Genomic DNA, 6,000 nt, shown 5'->3' with positions numbered 1-6,000 from the left:
AGTCGAACAACACTTGTTTTTCTACTAAAAAAATGAGAGGAATTACTAAATTTGGGATTTTATTTTAGTTACTTTTCCTTTAAATTTTAATTATAAGGAGTTTTTCTTCCCCATCTTTTCTTTGATATTTTAATATTTTAATGTTATTTTAATTTTTTAAAATATACCATGTTATTTTGATCTTAAAATTACAAATTATTTTAATCATCTTCAACTAAAAATAATGAATTTTAGTTTTCTCATGTAAGTAATAATTTATATCAGACTAAATATAAATAGTTTAAATACATTAAAATTCAACAAATTTAGTTTGAAGATTAAATTATAAATTAAAAATTAAAAAACAAAAGTGGATTTGGAAAAGAGAAATTCTTATAAATAGAAAAATTCCAAAAATATTTACACTTTATAGTAAAAAGTTTCAAAAATGTTTTGTACCTTTAAAACTTTTTAAGTGTAAATATTTTTTAAATATTTTTTATATTTAAAAGGACCTCTTTGAAAAAATATATATATGTGAACATTTGTCTCATACAATGATAAAAAACTTGAGTGAATTTTGACCCCTACATATATTAAATTAAATGAAATAATATAATAATAATAATTTGCTATTCATTTTACAGAATAATAATAATGATGAATAATTAACTAATAATTGAAAACTAGAAATAGCTACCAAACATATATGGTTTTTATTTTAAAAAAACCAAAAACCAAAGAAAACGACTCATATGCTTGGAGCAAAATAAGCTTATTGGCCATCCGAAAATAAGATTGCAAATAATTAAGAACAAAATTGGTGATGTGCTCTTTGCTTACTACGATTTGTGAGATTCTTCAAGCTTACTCTTCCTATCCTCTAGAAGTTTATTACGATCCTTGTTCCTTCTTTGACAAATCTGGTAAGAAGAGAAATTTCTAACTCATAACAATAGAATACAAAATGAACTAAAAAAAACAAAACAAAAGAAGAATTCAAAAACATATTACCAAAAATAAGAATGCAAGTTTTTAAACCATTACTGGCAGCAAGTATGAGATTCTTAGTTAGTTTCATCTCAAGGCAAGGTTTAATAAGAGTAAATGCCAAAAGAAGTTTAAATATAGAAACTTGAATTTGTAAGGACAAAAAACGAAAGAATTGTGGTTCAAGCAGTATCAGAAACAGAACACAACAAAACAAGTAAACTACCTTCATAGCTTTATAAAGGCCTCTCTTCTTTCTTGGCATCAGAACCATTGACAAGTTAGCATTATCTTCAGCAATTTGTTGATAATCAGGGAGGTCGAAATAATCCTCGTCGGACAACTGCTTATCAACTTTTGAAATAGCTAAAGGATATTGTGCTCCTTGAAGCTCCAATTTTAATTCGTCATGATACTGTTTGTCAAGAGCCATCATCTGCATTAGGAATAATACACTACGGTTGGACTCGCCTCCATTTTCAGTCTGTAATATTAATCAAAAGTATACCTTTTGTTTCTTCTTAGTAGCTATGGTAGCCACAGTTCGATCATGACACCCTCAACCAATAAATAAATTCTGAGGATCATCCAATTCTTCTATCCCTAGTCCTGGCAATGGCAAGTCTTCAATTTTGGCAGAAACCTTCATATGGTTAAGGGTCTTGGCGTAATCGGGAATGTATCCTTCTGCCTCATTGTCAACAAAAGGTGATAAGTGCGGAGGAGGATTCCTAGCAAATTGATACGTTAATTTGGAGGTATAAATAATAAGAGTTAAAACCAAATATATATTATTTCTATTATTATGAAGTATGAGCTAACGTAGAGAAAAGTAGTGGATATATGGATTTAAGAAACCACTCGGTTTAGGACGCAAATCAAAAGTAAGGAAAATGCACTAATTTTTAAGAATAGGTTTTTAAATAATCTTTTAAATTCGAAAATATTAAGATGGTACAACTTGAAAAAAATTGAGTTCTGTATTTATAGAAAATTTTAATAATGTACACACACATATACATATACATATACATATACATATATTATACTTAGAGAAACAACAAATGACAACCTAAATACAGCAAAATAGGAGGTTCTTTTTCCTTCTGAGGATTGTTTTTTTTAACTTATGATACATAAAACTACTTTATATTGAAAGAGCATCGGAAATCTGAATACATTCCTGAAAAGAAAATTTGGATAATGTAGAATACTCCAGATTTTAAAATATGGAAGTACCTTCCCACCAAATAAACATCGGTTGGCAAGATGATTCATGTATTAACACAATCAAAAACCCATTGTGGCTGAACATAGTCTCTAGAGAGGAACTTGTAAGTAGTTGACTTGTCAACAATCTGCATTTAAAAAGGATCAGGAAGAGATGTAAAGACGTTGTAGGAGGCCATGTACTATAAAAAAAACATAAGTCACGTTGAAAACCTGATGAGTAATGGTTTCATCGGATTCCTTAAATGGTGTCTCATCTCCTTCCCAAGAAACAGTGCCACCAAAAGCAGGAATGATGAAAAGCAGTGATTCTCTAAAAACCTATTCCAACACAAAAAGACAGATCAAAGTATGATTTCAAAAGAAAGAATGGAGGATCATTAAGACAAGTAATATCTAGTATCCATGCCCATGGTAGTAGAGACATAAAACAACTAATCAAAAAGATGACAAGTTCTCCTATGTGAAAAAACTCATACAAAAATCAATTTCCAATATTGTTCCTACAAATTGTTGGGTTTTTTTTTTTTTTTGAACAAGCTGTAAGACCCCTAGTTATGGAAATAGTAGGATTATTAGTAAATATTATGATGGTTATTAGAATGGACATATTAGTAATTAGATAGTAAATTTGTTAGGACTTTTAGTATAAATGGAGGTAGTGGGTTGAGAGAAGGAATGTGAAGAATATTGTGGGATTTTCTTTGGGAATTTAGAGAGAGTCTAGCCCTCTTGAAAGGCTAGTGGTTACCTTGTGTACTTGTTCTTATGTTCTTATGATATATTGTAGTTTCTCCATTGATATTGTAGTATATATTTCTATCTTTAGTGTTTTTTGTGTTCTTGAGTACTCTTGTTAGGTGGTGTCCTAACACAATCACACATGCTTACATATATGATTTCTTTTCAAAAAAGTTTCTCATTTTAACATTTTGGAATTTATCTTATATTGAATTCTAAATTTACTGCTACAGTCTTCCTATAGAATTCCATCTCAAAATAGTATCTCTATTTTTAGTAACAATGCACAGAACATAAACACCAGATTTATAAGATGAAACATAAGCTTACCTCACGGCTTAAAAAGAACTTCATATTCTTAAAAAGTTTCTTGCACTCTTTAGTATCATCATCCTCATCCTCCCCATCATATTTACAAGTTGCATCTCCAACAAGATGCATCAATGCAACTGGCTCTTCTATTTCACTCGAACTTAAAGAATCAGAAGCTTTAGGATCTAACTGGGAAGATCTAGTGTTGACATCGAAGTATTTATACAAAGCATAAAGATCTGCAGATTTGAAATAATAGAAAATGAGGAAACAATGAAGACAGAAAAATCTAAGCTGATTAGAATTAGAGCAATAATAGTCTTTCAACTAAACGTTAAAATCACCTGCGGCCAAAGCCTCCAAATGAGGGTCCAAAATCGGTGGATACTTCAAATTAATCGATTTATATAAGTGATTGTTCACGGAGTCTAGAAGTTTCTGCACCCATAATAATTACAAGTATAACTAGTCAAATTCAAAACAAAGGGCTGAGCATATCAAATAGATAAACATTAACATGGTACATGAGAAGTGCAGTTTTTTCCCCTTCCCCATATTAGAATCGAACAATTAAGAGTCCTAAACAAATAAAACACTCAAGATTTTATCTATCATGTAGACAATCGGCTAGAGTGGAACAGGAGTCTCCAAGGTTAGGACTATTGACGGTTGTATCCATGCTATGCATTCAAGAATATTGCTTTTCTAAAAAATTCAACTACTTGTATCACACTTTTTTGTTATCTCAGGCCCTTTTCACGTGCTCTAAGAGAAACCGTGGGAGCTCTAATTACAGATATATAGTAGAACATTAGAATGGTTATAAGAAGGGACATATTAGTAATAGGTAGTAAGTTTGTTAGAGCTAAAGAGGGAGGGGTTGAGAAGAGGTGTCAATGAATTGTCCAAAAGTTTCTCTCCATTCATTCCACTAGAAAAACAACCAATGAAAAAAAATTTGAAACTTACTACAGAATAGCTGAAAAGAAAACAGACTCAAAATATTACCTCATAAGAGTCCACGAAGTTAAGAATAACAGTTAAGTCATCATCAATCACCTGACGAAATGAATGAGGAGCAAGCCATGTAATCTTTTGGCCTTCTACCTCAGCCTTTACAAACAACAAAATTAAGAAAATATCTTAGGAACATAAAATGCTTTACATGGTACTAGATACCATATAAATCACAATATACCTGATAATAAATTCCTTTCACGGATATAAAAACTTTTCGTAATTTATGAGTTCGAGAAATAAATGCTTGCCATTCGCAACTCAACCTAGCAAAAGATACAAAAAGAATATATATGATGAGTTATTGAAGTTGTCATTTTTATTACCATGCCAATAATACGAGACAAGTTGACAACATGGTGTTATAGTTCATAAAAATTTATTGTGACAAGTAAAGACCAACCTCCGACAATTACGAATACGCGTTGCCTCAACCATTACCCTCTCTTGAGGGGGTAATACCGCAAAAAGGTGCACCATTGAGAGGCAATCATCCAAATCTCTAAGTGCATCCATGAATTTTGGGTACCTAGAAAGCCGAACATAACATTCAACAATTGAAAAGAATTCATTATGGGAAAAAAAAAAAAACAGAACATATAGTTCTTGCATTAGGACCACAAAACAAAACAAGAGTTGCACGAACCTCTCCTTTAATATTCGCATTCTTTCTAATTCATCTGTAGGCCTATGATGTTTTAGAAAGTTTGCACGCTCCTTAGTCTTCTTTGCATCAGCTTTGTGTATCTTCCTATCATATGCTCTAATCTGTCTAAATTTCTCCAAGAGTGGTTCATGATGAAGAAAAGCAACATCCTTGACATGGTAATAAGTGTGATGATTTCCTTTAACTTTCTTCTTTGGCTCTCGAGGAAAAATTCCCTTAAAAATGCATAGCTTCCTGTGATAATAACAAAAAGTGCTCATTTTCAATATAACGTTGAGACACATATTTATATAAAAGAAAACCATGTTCACCAAAATCACCCTAAAATACAAATAGCAATCTATGATATGATATTAGGGTTTAAAAGCAAATACCTAAAAAGTGGCAAACTAAGTTGGAGGTGCTTTAGGGCCTGTGACCTGGTAACATATTTGGCTGCATTACCCTCCTTCTTCTTCCCCTAATAAACCGATAGAAAGAGAATAAAGAACAGTTCAACAATCCTTAATTAATAACAGTGATTATGCAATCCAACTTACCGGAGGCCTGTAATGCTTCTTCTTCGTAACTTTATTCACCATCGTTGCAGAAAAGATTGAAATTCTATCTATGAACACAAATATGAAATATATTTACATTCACGAGGAGGGAAGCCCAAGTGGCTGAACCCACAATATCTTAATTATCTAAAACAAAATGTGATTAACTTAGCCAACCAAATCAATTTTTCAAACAAATATATATAGTTAACAAATACGTAGAAAAGGACAACTAAAGAAAAATCGTAGACCGCTCGTGGTTTTGACGTGATCGTGCGGCAGGTTTATCTCGCCGGCCGTCCGGTCCTTCGTGATTTTCGTGCCCTCTCGTTGTGGTTTCCGGCGTCGGCTCTCTGTGTGCTGCAGGTTCAGGGGTTATTGCCGTCGTGATCCGTCAGTTTGTTGGGTTCTGGCGCCTGCTTTTTTCCGGCTGGGTTCGCTCGGCCGGTACCTAAGTACCAAGTTTATTTAATAAAGTAAAAACTTGTGAAATTTTCACGTGATAATTTATTTTTTTAATTATTT

The 6,000-nt window shown here is 32.1% G+C and overlaps 1 pseudogene across 1 annotated transcript; it reads right to left on the bottom strand.

The window, feature by feature from the left end:
• Nucleotides 1–548: 548 nt before the first annotated feature.
• On the bottom strand, nt 549–5,934 carry LOC120068951 (pescadillo homolog; annotated as a pseudogene). Its single transcript, XR_016530926.1, has 14 exons — nt 5,727–5,934; nt 5,476–5,543; nt 5,311–5,396; nt 4,916–5,170; nt 4,673–4,798; nt 4,451–4,535; nt 4,261–4,365; nt 3,597–3,690; nt 3,271–3,491; nt 2,413–2,520; nt 2,209–2,327; nt 1,478–1,700; nt 1,196–1,405; nt 549–902 (listed from the first exon to the last, which is right to left on the bottom strand). The product of XR_016530926.1 is annotated as a pescadillo homolog (transcript).
• Nucleotides 5,935–6,000: the final 66 nt, after the last annotated feature.

Source organism: Benincasa hispida, chromosome 7 (genome assembly GCF_027475165.1).
Source record: "Benincasa hispida cultivar pf3 chromosome 7, pf3_genome.v1.1, whole genome shotgun sequence".
In the NCBI taxonomy this organism is placed as follows: Eukaryota; Viridiplantae; Streptophyta; class Magnoliopsida; order Cucurbitales; family Cucurbitaceae; genus Benincasa; species Benincasa hispida.
This window is presented reverse-complemented; position numbering and strand designations above follow the sequence as displayed.